The sequence below is a fragment of the Lissotriton helveticus genome, chromosome 1_2, assembly GCF_964261635.1.
Source record: "Lissotriton helveticus chromosome 1_2, aLisHel1.1, whole genome shotgun sequence".
NCBI lineage: Eukaryota > Metazoa > Chordata > Amphibia > Caudata > Salamandridae > Lissotriton > Lissotriton helveticus.
In genome coordinates, this window is record NC_136058.1 from 356,043,067 (window position 1) to 356,061,934 (window position 18,868).

General features: G+C 44.9%; 1 protein-coding gene across 2 annotated transcripts in view; it reads right to left on the reverse strand.

The window, feature by feature from the left end:
* LOC144807916 (uncharacterized) overlaps nucleotides 1-18,868 on the reverse strand; it is a 503,122-nt gene that overhangs the window by 375,492 nt on the left and 108,762 nt on the right. The gene's annotated exons all lie outside the window — the stretch shown is intronic.

Consider the following 18,868-nt stretch of genomic DNA (forward strand, 5'->3'; position numbering starts at 1 on the left):
GAAAAACTTCGTATTTTCTCATGAAGTTATCTAAACAACACCCCAACATTCTATAACCATATACATACTCCTAATTACAAAACTAACAGAGTTTACCTTTTCCTTGGACATCATGTCCACTGCTGTTAACACTTTACTAACCCATAGTATGTATGTAAAGATCTTGTATTCTTAAATACCTTATTCATTGAAGATGTTATTCCTTCAATAAATGGTCATATTGCCTTCCCATATATGAATTGTGGGTTTTGGGATCATAGACCACACTACACCAGGTAAGGTTATGCTGTTCCTGTGTAGGGTAAACAATATCTTGATTTAATTGTTTGCATATCGTTCTCTTACTTTGTAGAATTGCTGCCTTTATATTTTATGATACAAAGAATCTACCTTTATAATAGGGGAGATTTACTCAAACTTCCATAAAGTAGTTGGATTTATCCTCCATTCTTCCACTCAGCACGTGTCTTTCTGTTAAGTAGGATAAAAATATATATGTAAACTAAAACTCATTTTTCTGCCTCTTAATTTGCTAATATTATGATAGTTCACATCTTTGATCTCTTAATGTACCTGGTTTTATTATTAAGTTTGCCGTATCTTTGACTACCAGGAGGAGCCACCGTTTTGCGATTACAGGTTGCCGTCTCTTTCCCCTTTATGATTAAAAGATGGCCACGTGAGCCTTTAAGTTCTCTTTGGTTTGGAAACAAGCTGGAAAAGAAAAAAGAACCCAGATCTGCTGCAGGTTGTTGCTGTGAATCCATTTATCTACTGATTTTTTATTAAGGAGAGTACACACCCTACTTCTGGACAACAATGCACCATAATCTCCTGGTAAGAAATGGAATACTCTCTCCAACACAGTAGAAAGTCTAGGGATGATTGTTTTGTATTTGCTGTCTGGGGTAGATTCCATATTTCCCTCATGTTATATGCAGCCCTCACATTTCTCCATAGGTTATAATATTCATAAGCACCATGGATAAGTTAACCTCAGGTTGATTGACATACAATATAATGTTGTCCATAAAAAGCAAAGTCAACATACTGCAGAAGTTTACATAGACACCCTCTCTATGACCTTTATGGAGGTTGCATGTCAGATGGAAATAGCAAACAACAGAGGTGAAAGAGGGCAGCCCTGTCTGGTGCCCTGCACAATTTGTATCTACTCAGATATCAGCCCTTTGATGGTTACCCTGTTGGGTTGGTATATGACAGCCCGATCTATTGGACAAAGCTGGCTTTCTCCCCGAAGTGCTCTAACATCTGTCATATAAAAACCCAGTATGGTGAATCAAATGCCTTTTGAGAGCCCGAAAACAGACAATTCGGTTTCAGTCTCATTTAATAACCCAAACAACAATGTCAGTAGACATACACATATTATTGTCTGCACCTCCTTCTCTTCTACTGGACACGTTTTTCTTTCTTCTTCACTGGTGAGAGAAATTTCAATGATGAGAAACATGGGCAAACTGGTGAGAACCAACCTATAGCTCTTCTGGTGAAGCACACGCGAGAGACTCTCTCACCTTCACATACTTTTTTGTTTTCTTTAACAACTTTCTCATTAGGGGGTATGTTTGATTTGCAGGGATTGATGAACAGTTGTTTTCAAAGATTTCCTTGGGGCATTTGAGACTGGATAAGACTGGTGATTATTAGTAACTAGCAGGTGGCTTGAGGGTAAAAAATGTATTTGTTCCCCCCCTCCAGTGTCATAAAAGAAGTTGCATTTTTGCCCTCTTCTATCAGGTCTTTGTGTTTATTGTTATTTGTGAGTGGAGGGTGACCTGATGGATTTCCCTCTCTAGCTCCTTGTTGTAGGGTAAATGCTCAATGAGGTCAGTCCCCCCTCCCCATATTGTCTTGCTATTGCATATTTCTGATGGATACTTTTACATGCAGAATCCTCATTCTCATCACAATGCCCAGGTGTTAGACTGGATCAACAGAACCTCAGTGCAACAATGTTGTGTAGGAAGTGCTATCAGAAGCCATAAAGCGCCCACCCCAGACCGTTAACATTAGCTCCCTTTTTACCTTGACTTTGAGGCAGATCCGGAATTTTACTCCCATGAGAAATGTTCCTCACAAATTTAATGCATAGTACCATGACTCCTCCCAAGAAGTCTGGTTTCAAACCCTTGAGGCATTGTGTGGAGCAGATGTCCATTATGGATCCTATGTTGTTTGCCTGTGGTGCTTGAGGCCTGACCACGACTCAAAGTCCAGCTCCTCGTGCCTCAGCATGCATTCCAAGGCCATCAAGGAGTGGTAGGCCAATCTCTTTATGGCCCCAGGAAATGAACTTCGAAACCAAAAGTGCTCTGGATGCTGTTCCCACTCTCCATCTTCATCTTCATCCAAGAAGAGAAAGCACAGAAAGAAGGAGAAAAGAAGCTCAAAAGGTAGGCCTCCTCCTCTCTTTCCATCTCCCACAGGATCTTTGTCGTCGGAACCGGAGCTTGCTGACTTAAAGCAGATGGAGCCTCCATACAGCAGTACCACTTCTGTGGGGCCTGCGCCAGACAGACCTCCTTTTCCAGAGTCTTCAGCACCCACACAGCCATCTGTTGAGCCTCTGAGACCAACTTTGGGCTTTCATGAGTTCCATACTTCAGGATCAGACATGGTTGCATTCCTCACCGTTATGTACTCAATCTTTACAAATCCTTCAATGCCATCCAAAGCAACTCAGAGCCCATTGATTATGTACTCTTCATGGCTTACTAGCCAACTTCCGTAGGCGCCACACCACCTGTTTCAATAAATCAATTTCATTGCTTTGACCCAACGCTCCACTTCTCGGTGCTATCCCCACTTCCTACTCCTGCTTCCACATCCTCCACTTTCACACTTCCAGCTTCAGACACAGGGCCAATGGCCTTCAACATGCCTATTCCTATAGTTATTACTTAATGCTACATATGGACACTATTGATAAGTCCCCTCTACTCGCCATACCTATAAAGCATTCCCTCCCTTTCCTGGTTGACACCTATACATTGATATTGATTGTACTACTTTCACTGTGCAGCTCTCTGTAAATCTGTAAAGCGCTATGATATCCGCAAGTGTCAAGTTTGTGCTATCAAAATAAATACAAATAAATCAAGCCTCAAATTCATTCCTACCAAAAGGCCCGAATGTTACTTGAAGAGTTACTGGCAGGTAAGCGCCGGGATACTAAGGCTGCTGATGGTTTACTTTTATACTGCTGACCAGCGCGAGTACAGCGCTTTTTAACGTGTCGCTTTACTTTTAATTTAAATCATTATTCTGCATTCTTGTGGGCTTGTATTAGGCCATACCTGCATTTTAATAGGAGATTGCACCGCGATTGAGCGGGTCTTTAGCTGTTACCTTTGGGGTGGGAGCCATCTTGGGGGAGGAAGCGCCGGGGCGGGACGCCATCTTGGTTGACAGGCTAGTAGTTGCCTGACGACCTCGCTCGCTCGAGGCCATTTAAACCTGCCCACATGCAAGAGCGCAGCGCGCGCGCGCCGTGGGCGCGCCGAGGGCACACCGGAGGCTCGCCAGATCCGCGTGTTATTTACACTGGCGCAGAGTTGGAGGCCCTTAATTCAGGTAATATTGCCATCAGTCAGGGCTGTGCTGCTAGACTTAGGCAGGAAAGACTGCTGATTGCCCCCAGTATATACCCAGGTCGGAAAGCCGTTGCGAAGGTCCAAGACCTGCGCTACGGTCTCCTTAATACACGCTCTCTTCAACGCCATCATTTAGAAGTTTTCACTCTCCTAGAAGAAGGAGATTTGGATCTTCTTGGAATAACAGAAACATGGCTTGAAGACTCCTCAATGCCGGATCTTGTTGCCTCTTTGCCATCTGATTTTTCGGCACTCTTCTACAATCGAATGGAAGCTAGGAGAGGGGGTGGCGTGGCCCTTTTGTATAGCTCACGCCTATCGGGTGAAAGGTTTTTGACCGAAAATCTGGCTGGCGCGGAAGTAATGGGGGTTAAGCTGAAGTTGGGGACAGACTGCCTGATCATCATATTAGTATATCGCCCCCGTGGGCTTCGCCGGAATTTCCCGATCTGTTTATGAGACTGGCCCATGACATCCGCTCGAGATATGACAAAGTAGTCATAATGGGTGATTTTATTTACCACTGGGAAAAGGTCCCGAAAGAAGGTCAGGCATTACAGATCGAGGAGGCGCTAACCTCATTGGATCTGGCTCAACAAGTGAAGGGCCCGACACATGTTAAGGGACATACTCTGGACTTGGTCTGGACGACAGTCCCTGCGCAGGGCGCGGCAATGGCCCAGCCATGCGTATGGTCCGATCACCATTTGGTGAGAGGTGAGCTACTAGTGGACAAACAAATTTTAGCGACTAGTGGAGGGTGGAAAGCAGTCAGGAAGTGGAAAAATATCGATGGGGATAAAATGGTAAATCTTCTTCGTACCAACCCCCCCCCTAATAACCGGACAGATAATCTAGAGCTCCTGTGCAGGGAACTTATGGATAAACTCTCGAAGGTAGCGGACCGAGTGGCACCTATCCGCAGGATGAACCTAGTGGATAGAGAACGAGGGGCGAGGTGGTATAATGAGCCACTCAGAGAGAAGAAACGCGGGCTACGTAAATTGGAGAGAGCCTGGCGCAAGGACTATAATCCGGATTTTAGATGTAGATATATACAGGCACTTACTAGTTATAAACAAGCAATCATAGCTAGGAAGTCCGAGTTTTTTGAGGAGAGGATTACAACTGCAATGAATCCCCAGAAAGAAGTCTTTCAAGTTCTTACGGAGCTCAGAAAAAACAAGGAACAGACTCCTGACTTCACCCTTGAAGATTGCCAAAAATTTCAGGACTTTTTTATCAACAAAATCACTGATCTTGTCACTGAAATTAGGGCGACTCCTAAGATAGACTGTCCGCTGCAGGCTGTGCCAACTAAAACGGCAGTGAGATTTCCATTATCTACCTTACCCTTGATTACTAAGGAGAGGTTGTCTATTCTCATGGGGCGGGTTAAGTCGGGCTCTAGTTTGGATCCGTGCCCACCTGAAATGCTTAAATTAGCACTCCCTGGTATAGAGGATGATGTGCTGAGTCTCCTAAATCTATCGCTACAGGTAGGACAAGTGCCCGCCCCCTTTAAGGAAGCTCGGCTTATCCCCCTGTTAAAGAAAACGGGGGCAGACGTGAAATGTCTGAAAAATTTCAGACCAATTTCTCAGCTTCCGTTTTTGGCTAAAGTATTGGAGCAACATGTTCTCAACACTCTATCGGAACACCTGGAGACCAATTTGCTGTTAGAGCCGAATCAGGCAGGTTTTCGTGCGAATCACAGCACGGAGCTGGTTATGCTGTCAATTGTAGATGAGCTAAGGAACAGAGCAGACAAGAAAATTCCGGGTGCCCTGGTGCTGTTGGACCTCTCTGTGGCATTTGATACCGTGTGTCATGAACAACTATTGTCGCGGATGAGGGAGTTCGGCATTCAGGGCACAGCACTTGCTTGGTTCACATCCTTTCTTCAAGGGAGGATGCAGAGAGTGCAATTAGGTGACCTGCTTTCCACCGTAACATCGATCACCTGCGGAGTACCGCAAGGGTCTGCTCTGTCACCCCTCATGTTCAATATATATCTACAGCCTCTGATTCCAATGCTCAATCAAATGGACTGCCAGGTGTATAACTATGCGGACGACACCCAACTCATCATCCAATTGGATGATAGTCAGGATGCCCCTGCAAGATTGCACAATATTTTGAGAAGCACAGCTAATTGGATGTCCGAGAACTCCCTAAAAATCAATCCGGATAAAACCGAGGTGTTGCCAATCACCATCGCTGGCAACCCATGGAGTGATCAATTCTGGCCCAGGGAGCTGGGTATCCCCCCGGAACCGGCGACAGTGGTCAAGAGCCTGGGCATCCATGTGGACGGAAAACTGTCCATGGAAAAACAAGTTATAGCTGTGATAGGTACCTGCGTCGGCCTTCTCCGACAATTGAGGAAAGTTTCATCGGTGCTGTCCTTCTCTTCCTTGAGGAGTGCGGTCTCTGCTATGATTTCAGCCAGGTTGGACTATGGCAATTCGTTGTACATAGGACAACCACAAAGACTTTTCAAAAGAATGCAGATTGTTATGAACGATGCTGCGAGACTTATTTTCAAAAAACCAAGGCATACTCACGCATCTCCCCTACTGCATGAACTACATTGGCTGCCAGTCAAGCAGAGGCTAATGTTCAAGGGGCTGTGCATTGTCCATAAAGCTCTTTATGGAAGGGCACCCTACTATATGAAAGCACGTCTGCTCCCCTATAGACCGGCTAGGGAGCTTAGATCTGCGGAAGCCTTCCTCCTTGTCCAGCCATGTTGTAGACTGGCCACGGTGGGAGATCGTGCTTTTTCACATACTCTACCAGTTCTGTGGAATAAACTGCCATTGGAACTGTGGAAAGACACCAAGCTAATGTCTTTTAGAAAGAAACTAAAAACGGTGCTTTTCCAGCAAGCGTGGGGCTGTTCTTAATTGGTAAACCTGCTGCATCCTTCCGAATTGCCTAGTGGACCCTGTCAAAGCGCTTAGAGACCTCTGGGTTATAGTGCGCTATATAAATCAAATAAATAAATAAATAAATAAAATAAGAGAGGGGTTATAGATCTTGCTTCCATGAATTACTGGGCAAGCATTCTGCCCCTGTGAATTATTGGTCTGGTGCTGACCAAGATCAGGACCATCTTGAATTTCAAGGCCTATATTCAGCCAGTGGTTTAGGTACCTCATCAGAGCTGGCTATGGACGTACCCACTGGACCACCAATGCCAGAAGTCGTATCTCTACAGAAAGTCTTGCTAAAGGCCACAGAGGTGTTAGATCTGCAATTACCAATGACAGAAACTTAGACGAATGTCCCCACTGAGGTGTTCCTGCCCTCACTGTTTTCTTTGGAACCCCTTCTCCCCTCCAATGACACACTACTGGAACCTGTCATTACACCATAGTCAAAGCCATCTTTTGCTCAAGTGGTCAATCAGCTTGTTGCCGTATTCGTTGGTCCGCTTCTGTCGATCTCACCTTCCTTTCTACACACTTTGCCAGAGAGCTTCTTGTTCAGTGACCCAGTAATGAGGTGCCTTCTCTACAGCTCCTTCCAATAGGGTTTCAAAACGGTTGAAGGCCTAGGACAAGATGGCCTTTTCTGTAGTGAGTACGGCCTTGAAGTCTCTGAAAGCCAACTGCCTGCTCCTTACAACCCCCCCTTGTGGGACATGACCCAAATGTTTCTCCCTCAAGCTCCTGCCAACATGAAAGACCATTTCAGTGAAATAATTGACGATGGACAGAATGTCTCCTGGCATACCATCACATCTGGGCCAAACACCAAAGTATCTGTCACCTGAGACATGTCTACCTCAGTGACAGAAAGGCGCCTTGCTTGGCAGATGATGTATGGTCCCACATCCTTTGTCTGAAAGTGATGAGACTGTGGTCTTGGGCTCACCACAAAGGGGTCTGGCTCACCGCTGATCACCTTGCTCTGAGTGTCAGAGCCAACAGCATCAGAAGGCATCACCTTGCCAAACTTGAGTGGCGTCCTCTGCCAGAGGAAGTTCAGGAAATATTGACCATTGGGGCACACCTCAGGGGGACTTATTCGCCTACTCAAAAATTGCTCTGTGCCAGACGTTCTTCGCCCTCCAGTACCCAGTGAGTGGAGCCTTGGGATGTGTTTTGGTTGAGGTGAAACTTAAAGCTGCATTACTAATCCTCTCCTTACTCAAGGTTTCTCAAGCTCTCATGAAGGTTTGTCAAGATAGGGCCCAAATCAATCTAATTGACCCTGATTGGATGAGAAGGGTGTTGTATTCAGACTTCCTGAGCTTCTCTATATGTTCCCCACTTCCCTTTCCCCTCCCCCTTCTCACTCAGTCAGGGGAAGGGTTCTGCAGCCTTGTCTTTGAGACCTCCACCTACCTGCTCGAAGATTGAGTGTGGACAACTCAGCTTCTTACAGCTGCCAATGAAGGTGGTAGGCGTCACCTTGTTTGATCATCACCCTGCTACTAAGTATGATTATCCTGTACATCATTGTAGCATAGTGTGCGGACAATGGCGTGGATCCCTTTCAGGCCGAACTATCTCAAGTGCTCACCGAAGATGTGCTGTTGCCACTGTAAATGGTTATTTATCCACCTTGTCTCCTTTCCATTGTCTGTCCGAACAGCCATCCCTATTCAAATCCACTGCTGTCATGCATGTTCTTAAAGGCCTGGCCACCCTTTTTCCTCAAACTCATTTTGTAATCCCACAGTGGGCTAAAATCTATTTCTTACTTTTGACGGAATGTCGTGTGCCATGTATTTACAGCAGAAATTATAGTTATTGGATAGTGATTCTTTTATCCAGTGCTTTTTGATTGTACAGAAACCGAATTAAAGTTTTTGACAACTGGAATAGAGAGATTTTTTAGGAGGTGAGACCATTAACCAGAAAAATAAAGAGATAAATGGTGTTAGTCACTGAGTTGGTGGTGATTTATGTAATATACACAACACATCTTTTTGTGATTTAGTACACATGCAATTATTGTTTTGTGTTTATAGTGTGATCAGACTTCACGCACCAAATGAGCATAAATACTTTAAGTACTGTGATGTGCCACAAAATGTATCTTAATCAATTCCCTCTTTCTGTGACATATGTATAGACAAATTCTATAATGTGACACATGTGTTGGAGTGGATAGGATTATGTTAACCTCTATAAGATCGCCAAGCACATGGGTGATATGATGAAGGTGATCTTACAAAATATTTCAAATGAAATTTAGACTTTTGTTGTTTATTTGCGTACATCCCTGATGAAGTCAGAGATGCAAACGCATTATGTCTGACGAAACACGTGTTGGCTTTTTGAAGAACATTGTAGCGTGTCAAAAAAGGATGAATTGTGATCTTTGAAGAGAGTATTTCAAGAATAAACATCGGATTGGAAAGAAGACGGATTAGACTCTAATTCCATAATACACATTTAGTGGTGCTCAGGATGATCTGTTTCTTGCTGCAGGACTAGATTTGATATTTCTGTATTTAACTGTCAGTTTTTATTGTCTTGCTAATAAGCCATGTAGTTGCCAACGGGAAAGAGGGCTGACTTTCCTCTATTAACTCGGAGTCCCGAGTATTCCCAAAATTCATGTATTACATTTAGTAATATTGGACTGGACATGTCAGATCTGCGCCTGTGGGTGCCACCCTATTGCTTGCTGTACTACCCACCTGAGCTGCTCCTACTTGTGCACCCAGTCTTCTGCTTGCCGGTCCTCGGGTCTGTGATGTCCATTCACTACGGAGACCACACATCCCCTGGCCTGCTTGACTGGCGGAGTTGGCAGAGTGGGTGGATTTTGCGAGGCACATGTCTGATAACTGGATGACTGAAGACTCCTGCTTATTCCCCGTGGCCACATTCTCTGGTGTCCTACCTACATTGGAGTATATGACCAGCCCAGCGGTGGACTTGACTTAAGTAATAATAATATAATATGATATATTATTAATCTATGCTTGTAAGCGCCAATATATCACCCCTTGAAATTTGAAGGCACTGGGGCCATCGGGGACATTAAGTGAGCAATTACACAGAGTCACATGAGACTGAGCGGCTACCAGCTCCGGGTATCAAGCTGTGACCCCCTCCGCTCCGCATTCAGCCCCTAGGCCACTGTGCAACACATCTATCCTGTGTTGCCGGTTGGATGGTGATCCCCTAGGATATTGCAGAGGGCATCTAATTGCTGCAGAGTGTGCCACTAGCCTCTACCATTTTTACAACTGTTTACTGATCTGTGACACTGACCTCCTTGCCGCCTTGCCGCCTTGGAGTGTCTACTTGTTGCTTACCAGTTAGGTGCTGTACTGTCTGACTGGGGGTGCCATGCCTAAGCTGACTGTGGAATTTGTTTCACATACATCCTCCCCAATCATGGATAAAACTGACCCAAAGAAACCCAAGCTAGGGTTTGAACTCCGTAAGTACCCATCCCACAATATTGAAGATGACCAGAGTGAGATGGGAAATGCAGAAAACATCTCCAATGAACTTGACATTCACACCTTGCTGCTTCAGATGAGTGCTAGTCTACAATGTTAATACACTAAAATTGATCATTTGACTTGCCACCTGGACAAACTGAAATCTCGTCTTGCTAGATAGAAAAAGTGAACAACTGACATAGAACACAGCAATCCTCACTACAAGAGGTTAAAAGCACACTGACATCTAATTATCAAAAGCACCACACTGAACTCCTTAATGTAGCAGCTAAGAAGGAAGACTTGGAGGCCTGCTCTAGAAGGTATAACTTGCATCTGGTGGGCATCGTAGAATCTACCAACACTTGGAAGTTATAAAAAGTCACAGAAAAGTTGCTGTGTGAACTATTTGTGCTGATTCTATCCCTAAATGATTCCTTGTAGGGCGTGCTCATTGCTCACTGGGCCTGCTCCCTGCATCTGGAACCCCTCAGAATCCTATCATCACCAGTTTACTGAACTATCATGATCTGGACACTGTGCTTCACCTGGCCCCATAGAAGGGTGCCCTCTCTTACTAGAGTTTCATGCTAAACTTTCAATTTTCCCAGACTTTACCCTGAGAGTGCAGGAGGTTCTCACACATTCCAGGAGGCAAAAGCCCAGCTCTATAATCATAATGAACCTTATAACATGCTATATCCTGCTCGCCTCTAATGCAACATAATGATAGGGTAACTATTTTCCTGTCTCCCTCTAAGGCCAACCAAGATAACAAGAGCGCCCTTCGGGTGCATACTCAACATCACCACAAAACCTAGCCCTCTACACCCGGCAGTGACACTGGCCTATTGGACACTCCAGATACTTGATTATAGTAGGAACTACCATTACCTAATACTATTGGCTAGGTGGATTGTATCCATCGGCCCTCCAGAACTGTGTATTCAGTTTTATGTTTTCGGTGATATGAGGAATCAACACAATACTTGCGCTGGAGATGCATTGCACAGCTTGACTGATAAATATAACCTGTGACTAAGGGCCAGATGTAGGAAGTTTTGAAGCGTCCTCTGTGTAGGGGACGACCCACTGGGCACAGCTTTTGTGTCGCTTAAAAGCGTATAATTTTAGAAGAAATAGTTGATCCAATCAAGGTGAAATTTTCATAAGTTGTATATTTATTCGAAGATAAATGTTGTCATTAACTTCATCATTGAATTCATATTAGCAATATTCACATGATATTATAATCCGTGGATTTTTTCAAAAAACGTTCCCGATGTATTTCGTGCACTTGGTGCACTTCTTCAGGGAAATCTAAACGTAAACAGATCAAATGTACTCAGTATGAGGATAGGATCCTATCATACACGTTGATAAACATATTTCAGTGTCAATATAATCATTTTCACGGAAATGCAATCTGTTATCAAAAAGTAAAACCTTAAGAGATATAATGATCAGCGTGAACAAACAAGGAAAAGGTATGAATTGCTGGGTTGTGATCTTGTATGGAAGTGAAATATATGAGGGCGTGATCGTTATCTAAACGATGTGCCTAAAATTATATAAACACGTGTATTTGTTCTATCAAATGTATCGCGCTATGACGCGATTAGAATGTGCAGGTAAAAGTGCTCGTGTCAGGCATCTTACCTCTAAGTCATGTGAAAAGGGTGCTCTAACACTTTAACGCATGCTTTTCACCACTTCAAGATGGCGCCCACGTTTTTTAATCACCCCCCAGTCCTCTATTTATCTCCAAACATATCCATCATGGACGAACAGCGGGCTCACTTTTGGAACCCGGTCAGAATACGAGAGACACCCTTCAGCACCCTTTTCGCATGACTTAGAGGTAAGATGCCTGACACGAGCACTTTTAACTGCACATTCTAATCGCGTCATAGCGCGATACATTTGAGAGAACAAATACACGTGTTTATATAATTTTAGGCACATCGGTTAGATAACGATAACGCCCTCATATATTTCACTTCCATACAAGATCACAACCCAGCAATTCATACCTTTTCCTTGTTTGTTCACGCTGATCATTATATCTCTTAAGGTTTTACTTTTTGATAACAGATTGCATTTCCGTGAAAATGGTTATATTGACACTGAAATATGTTTATCAACGTGTATGATAGGACCCTATCCTCATACTGAGTACATTTGATCTGTTTACGTTTAGATTCCCCTGAAGAAGTGCACCAAGTGCACGAAATGCATCGGGAACGTTTTTTGAAAAAATCCACGGATTATAATATCATGTGAATATTGCTAATATGAATTCAATGATGAAGTTAATGACAACAATTATCTTCGAATAAATATACAACTTATGAAAATTTCAGCTTGATTGGATCAAATATTTCTTCTAAAATTGTACGCTTTTAAGCAACACAAAAGCTGTGCCCAGTGGGTCGTCCCCTACACAGAGGACGCTTCAAAACCTTCAAATACAACACTCCAAGGGGGAGAGAATGATACCACAGGAGCACTCTACAATAGCCCAAATCGAACATTTCAAAGCCTGTGCGCCAACCAATAAGCTTTGTATTTCTACATTCATCTCACCAGATGTAGGAAGCCCAATACCGGTCGGTAACGGCCGGAATTACCGAATTTCGGCCGTTACCGACCGGTATTTAGGGTTTGGGATGTAGGAGGCATCTTTTTGGATTCGGTAATTACCGATTCCCTAAGGAATCGGTAAAATACTGGTTCCTTATTTTAAGGAATCGGTAATTACCGAATCCAAAAAGCTATGTAGGAGGCACTCAAGTGAGTGCCTTCTTGCATTCAGGATTCGTTATTTACCACCAACTACAAGTTGGTGGTAAATATCAAAAACCTTTAAAAAAGCAAATTTGTGCTTTTTTAACTGTGCCATGTGGCAGACATACATGCCCTTAGGGCAAGTATGTGTGCCACATGTGCACACATGCACAATTCAGGGGTGCAACAGGGTGTCAATGTGACACCCTGCCACCCTTGAATGTGTTCCCCAAATTACCGAATCGGTATTTACCGATTCAGTAATTCCCATTCATTTCTATGGGCCTTCAGGCCCATAGGAATGAATGGGAATTACCGAATCGGTAAATACCGAATCTTACCGATTCGGTAAAATTTACTGAATAATTACCTACATACTATTTACCTATTCTTAAATACCGAATCGGTAAAATTCGGTATTTAAGAATCGGTAAATAGTATTTACCTACATCTGGCCCTTTGTTTCCAAGAAGATGCTTTGGAAATTTGGGTTGAAAGAGCATCCAATTCTGTCAGTGTTGGCGCTAAGCTGTTCCAGTGTGAATATATCTCTTTACAACTAATGCGCCACAATGCATTCCATTACAACGTGGCCGTTACAACGACTGTGTTGTTGCAAAGTGAAGCATTACATTGCAAGTCGTTACAATGACTTTCTGTAGGGTGCATGCAGGACTTAGGAATAGTATAATTGACTATTCCTACTCCAGTTTGTGCAACAGCAGGGAAGGTGTTGGATTGTAATTCTAACCGCAGTGCGCACCCTACAGCAAGTTGTTGAAATGACTTGCGATGTCATGGTTCACGTTGTAACAACACAGTTGTTGTAACTACCGCGTTGTAATGGAATGCGTTGTAGTGCATTCGATGTAAACAGTGTTTCCCTTCCAGCATCACCTAGTCATTAGTCATTTTGGAGTTAATGATCCATTTCTGTGTTCTTGGATTTCATGGGGGACATTGACTTGTCTCACTCTCCATGCAGCAGGTCATGGATCGTCAAAGATGTGGCAGCTTTAGTTCTGTCTGAGTGTAGGCCAGGCTTATGGTTTCTATAGGGTATCAACTTCAGCTGTCCAAGGGGACATTTGAGGCTTAGCATATTCATGCACAGAGAGAGGAGCTGAATCAATGCTTTAGGTTTCCAGTGTCCCTAGAAATCTGTCATGTTCATCAGGATCTTGGCATTTGTTTGCTCTTCCTTTTGCTGTAATGATCATCATGTTAGGAACCACTCATCTTTCTTTTTAATTTGAGGACATAATGCAAGAAATTTCTTCTTTAGGTCATTAGTTTCCGTTGCAAAACTCTCTAAACCCTGTTAACAACGATGGAGATTTTATGACGTCAATACTGGTAATGACCATGTTGATTGGCCGTTGCAGAATCAGCCTTGCTTAACCATGGTGCAACAAGCATGCAATTATATGCATACATGTACCCTGAATAGTTAGTCACCGGACACACGATCAGTGCAGTCTTTGGAACTCCAGGGGATGGTCAAATAAAATACTCTGCAGCCATCATTTCAAGAATTCCTGCATTTTGTCTCCTTTCTCTTTATCAAGGAAGCCAATGGATCCCTCAACTCATCCCAGTCCGGATTTCGAGCCAACCACAGCACCGAGACCGCCCTCATCGCAGCCACCGACGACATCAGGACCCTACTCGACAACGGGGTAACTACCGCCCTCATCCTTCTAGACCTCTCAGCCACCTTTGATAAAGTCTGCCAACGCACCCTAATAACCCGCCTCCACAACGCCAGGATCCAAGGTAAAGCCCTGGACTGGATCACCTCATTCCTCTCTGACAGAACCCAGAGAGTCTGCCTCCCTCCCTTCCGCTCCGAGGCCACCGAGATCATCTGCGGCATACCACAAGGCTCATCGCTCAGCCCAACCCACTTCAATATCTACATGAGCCCCCTCACCACCATCGCACGCACACACAACCACAACATCATCCCATACGCCGATGACACCCAGCTGATACTCTCCCTCACCAAAGACCCAGCCACCGCCCAACTCAACCTCCAGGAAGGAATGAAAAACGTTGTTGAATGGATGAAACTCATCAGCCTGAAACTGAACTCAGACAAGACGGAGGTCCTCATCCTCGGACCATTTCCATCCACTTGTGACGACTCCTGGTGGCCCACAGAACTGGGCACCGCACCAACACCCACTGACCACGCGCGCAACCTAGGATTCATCCTGGATTCCTCTCTCACGATGACCAAGCAAGTCAACGCCATCTCATCATCATGCTTCAACACCCTGCGCATGCTCTGTAAGATCTTCCGGTGGATCCCAACCGGAACTAGAAAGACGGTCACCCAGGCCCTCGTCACCAGCCGACTAAACTACGGGAACGCCCTATACGCAGGAACCACAGCCAAACTTCAGAAAAGACTCCAACGCATACAGAACACATCCGCATGACTCATCCTCGACATCCCTCGCCACAGCAGCCCACCTGAGAAACCTGCACTGGCTCCCTGTCAACAAATGGATCACGTTCAGGCTCCTCACCCACGCACACAAAGCACTGCATGACATAGGTCCAGAATACCTCAATAACCACCTCACGTCCTACACTCCAACACGCAAACTCCACTTCGCCAGCCCTCGCCACCGTCCCACGGATCCGCAGAACCACCACCGGAGGAAGATCATTCTCCTACCTGGCGGCCAAGACGTGGAACTCCCTTCCCTCCCACCCATGACTGACCCAGGACCACCTCACATTCAGGAAACACCTCAAGACCTGGCTCTTCGAGCAGTAGCAGCACCTTCCCCCCTCCCCCAGGGCCTTGAGACCCTCACGGGACATCAAAACCTCTGTTGCAAAGCCCATATTTCATGTACCCAGTCCAGGGTTGATACTCACTTCTGTTCCAAGTCTGACACTCTGTGATCTGAAAGGGACTGTTTCTTTTCAAAAACAGCCAACCGGCATGGAGCTTTAGACTTCTTTATTCTGGCATGTTTGCTTGTACAGCAGGCGAAATGGTGTCAGTGTCAGGTTGGTGCTGCATGGTTTCAGACCATTTCCCTTCTCCGCTGACGTGCACCATGGAAGCAGAACCAGACTAATAACAGGGCCAGGTATTGCACTATTGGTAGTGATCCCACAGAAGTATTCTGCAATGAAGGATGTGCTCTAAAGAAATTTTTTAGACTGCAGATGAGAAAAGGACGGAGCTTGGGGACAGTTTTATAGAATACTAGGCATATTTTCAGATGCTGCTCATAGTCAGAAAATGTAATTTACACTAAAGCCAGTAGGTCTGATTTACGTTTTGTGAAAATAATGTGCTGAAGCTTATAGGTTTTTAATGGAGGATTATTATTATGATGCATAACAGCCTCTAGGTTGGTGTAGTACTTTATTACCACAGTAGGCAAGGGTTTTAGTGCCCCATTTGAACAAACCATGGGGATAGACAATTTCCTCTATGGAATCCCTATTAGGCCCCCTAGAAAAGGAAGTAAACGTTTTGTCATGTTGTTAAATGAGGGGATGGGCTATGACTCACAAGGGCCAAAGCCTCAAATGGTCTGATGCCCCTCTCCCCCTCAACAATAACAATGTATAGCATATTTTATTCTGCATATCCTCATATACAGTTTATTCAATTGTCTTTTATGTTTATAAAAACAAAATAAGATTGTTATCAATCCCAGTGATGTCCAGACTCAGCAGCCTACCAGGAAACCATCTTCTCTGGAGGTGTACAATATGGCAGATTCCTTCTAGAAATGTATTCAGCAAACAATAAGGAACATTAGGGGATGCAGACTGGTCAGAATTAGTATATTACTGCCTATCTTCAACCTATCATTGCTCTATATAAAAAGCATACATTCTAAACTCACCCTCATCTCTCTCCAAAATATACAACCTTGGGATTTCTGTTTCCTTGCAAGAAAGTTGATTTCCAGGGCTTTCTAAATTTCGAAAAAATGTTTAAAATTTGTGTAGGAAAAGATAAAGATAAGCAGCACATAACATGCTAGCAGGGATATCAGGTGTGGTGCAGAACGGAGAAGCATGTCTAAGGAGTAATAAAAAGGTTTGGTGCGCTGCTCAGCATTTCTTGTTTCACCCGCCACCCCATGATGGTACAAAAATGGATTTCCTGGTGATTGGAAGGTAAACTTCCACATAAGGGTAGGTGCAATTGCAGACAGCATCAGTTCTCGGCAAAGAATTTATGCCAAATGTTTTATTTATTTTTATTTATTTGAGTTTTATATAGCGCTGGATAGACCCGTAGGTATCAGAGTGCTTTACATGAGGACCACTACGTTACAGATTACAAATAACATACGTTACCAGAGCATAGTAGAACATGGGAAGAAAAACAATGTAACAGTAGTTAGACGATGGGGGGGGGGAGTAGACAATAACGGGGAGACGGGAAGAACTGTTCCTAATGTCTGGCTGGGTAGGTGACAGCCGAGGTGGTGAGCCAGGGCAGATCTCCTCTATAGCAGTCTAGCAGCTCCACAGGGCATCAGCCATGGTGCTCAGGTCTCAGCGGTCAGGGAAAAGAAAGGCAGTTTTTCATGGTTACAATAATTACAGTAACAAAGTTTAATACAGAAGAAAAAAGTCCCCAGGAGAGGAAAGAGGTAAGGGAGTGGGAGGGGGACATAGGGCTGGGAAGTGAATAAGATCTGGCAGATCAGAAGTGGGAGTGAAAAACCTTGTGGGGTCCCATGAAGGTAAAGTAAACGGGCCCAACGCTTAAATAGGGTCTCATAATCATTAAGTCTAGAGTCAAGTAAGGTCACCGCGTTAGGTAATCTCAGCAATGTGGGGGTACCGTGACACGTTGTGTTCCATGTTTCCCTCGGAAGATCCTGTACTTCAGATCGGACCATCATTGCGATGGGGAGAAGTTAAGCAGGCTTCTGTACTATCTGGGACAGAAGAGTGGGGTTGTTGGGTGTAATTCACCTATGATGTGAAATGTCAAGCTGCCACCAAGCGGGCGCCATCTTATATGCCGGGAGAACAGATTCAATAATGATGATTGTTATTGTACCTGTGAGGAAAGCGTTAACTCACGTAGGCGTGGGTGCATATGAAAAACAATCTGGAGATGTGCGAGCATTATAAGCTTAGTTGTCATTTTAGGATCAGGCAAAGTTAGGGGATTCATTGTCCTATCGATGATCTGAGGTCACTGAACATAGGAAATAAAAAGGGTACCTTGAGTAAAGATTGGCCTGAGAATCATTGTGAGGCCTTCTTTTAATGCAGCAGCTACTCGGGAGGGAAATCGGATCACAGTCAGGCTGCAAGCACCACAGTCAGACACACCCAGGAATCCGCCATCCATCGCCGCTCAAGGAGGAGGCGTCGGTGGAATTGAAAGTAGAAATCAACACTGCTACTGGCATGTCTCAAAGGCAGATCAAGAGGACGTTGCGGTATGATTCGGGAGGGGTCGGCAGTAGATGAAGCATAAGGTTGAGTCCTGATGGTGGGTATCGGGTGGCAGATCTGGAAGGCATTGCGGGGCATTCTGGGAGGGGTCCACAGTGAGTAATACAAGAGGTCAAGTCCTGGAGGGGGGAGGCAGTTGGAGGGGGGAGAGCCACTAGGTCACATTCCCACGGCAGCGAGGCATCTTGGTCGAGCCAGTGGCCATGATGGCAAAGGCTCCGTAGGAGCTCCCCCTGGAAACTCGGAGGGTGTGCAGCAGGCCACCCGGATCATTCCTGGGGTCCGCAGTGAGTAAAACAAAAGGTCGAGTCCTGTAGAAGGGTGGCAGCCAGAAGGGGGAGAGCTGCTATGTCACATTCCCACCACTCCGCCGAACCAGCGCCCATGATGGCAAAGGCTCCATAGGCGCTCCCTCAGGAAACTCAGAGGGTGGGCAGAAGATCCACCATAGGTTAAGAGGCAGAAGGGGGATAGAGACCCGGGCCAAGTGCCAGAGGCAGTTGCCAGTCAGAGGAGCTCCCGTCCGGAGCTCCTCACCCGGCGGCCATCTTGGGCACAATGTTGAGTCTTCATAAAGAATCCCATTAGC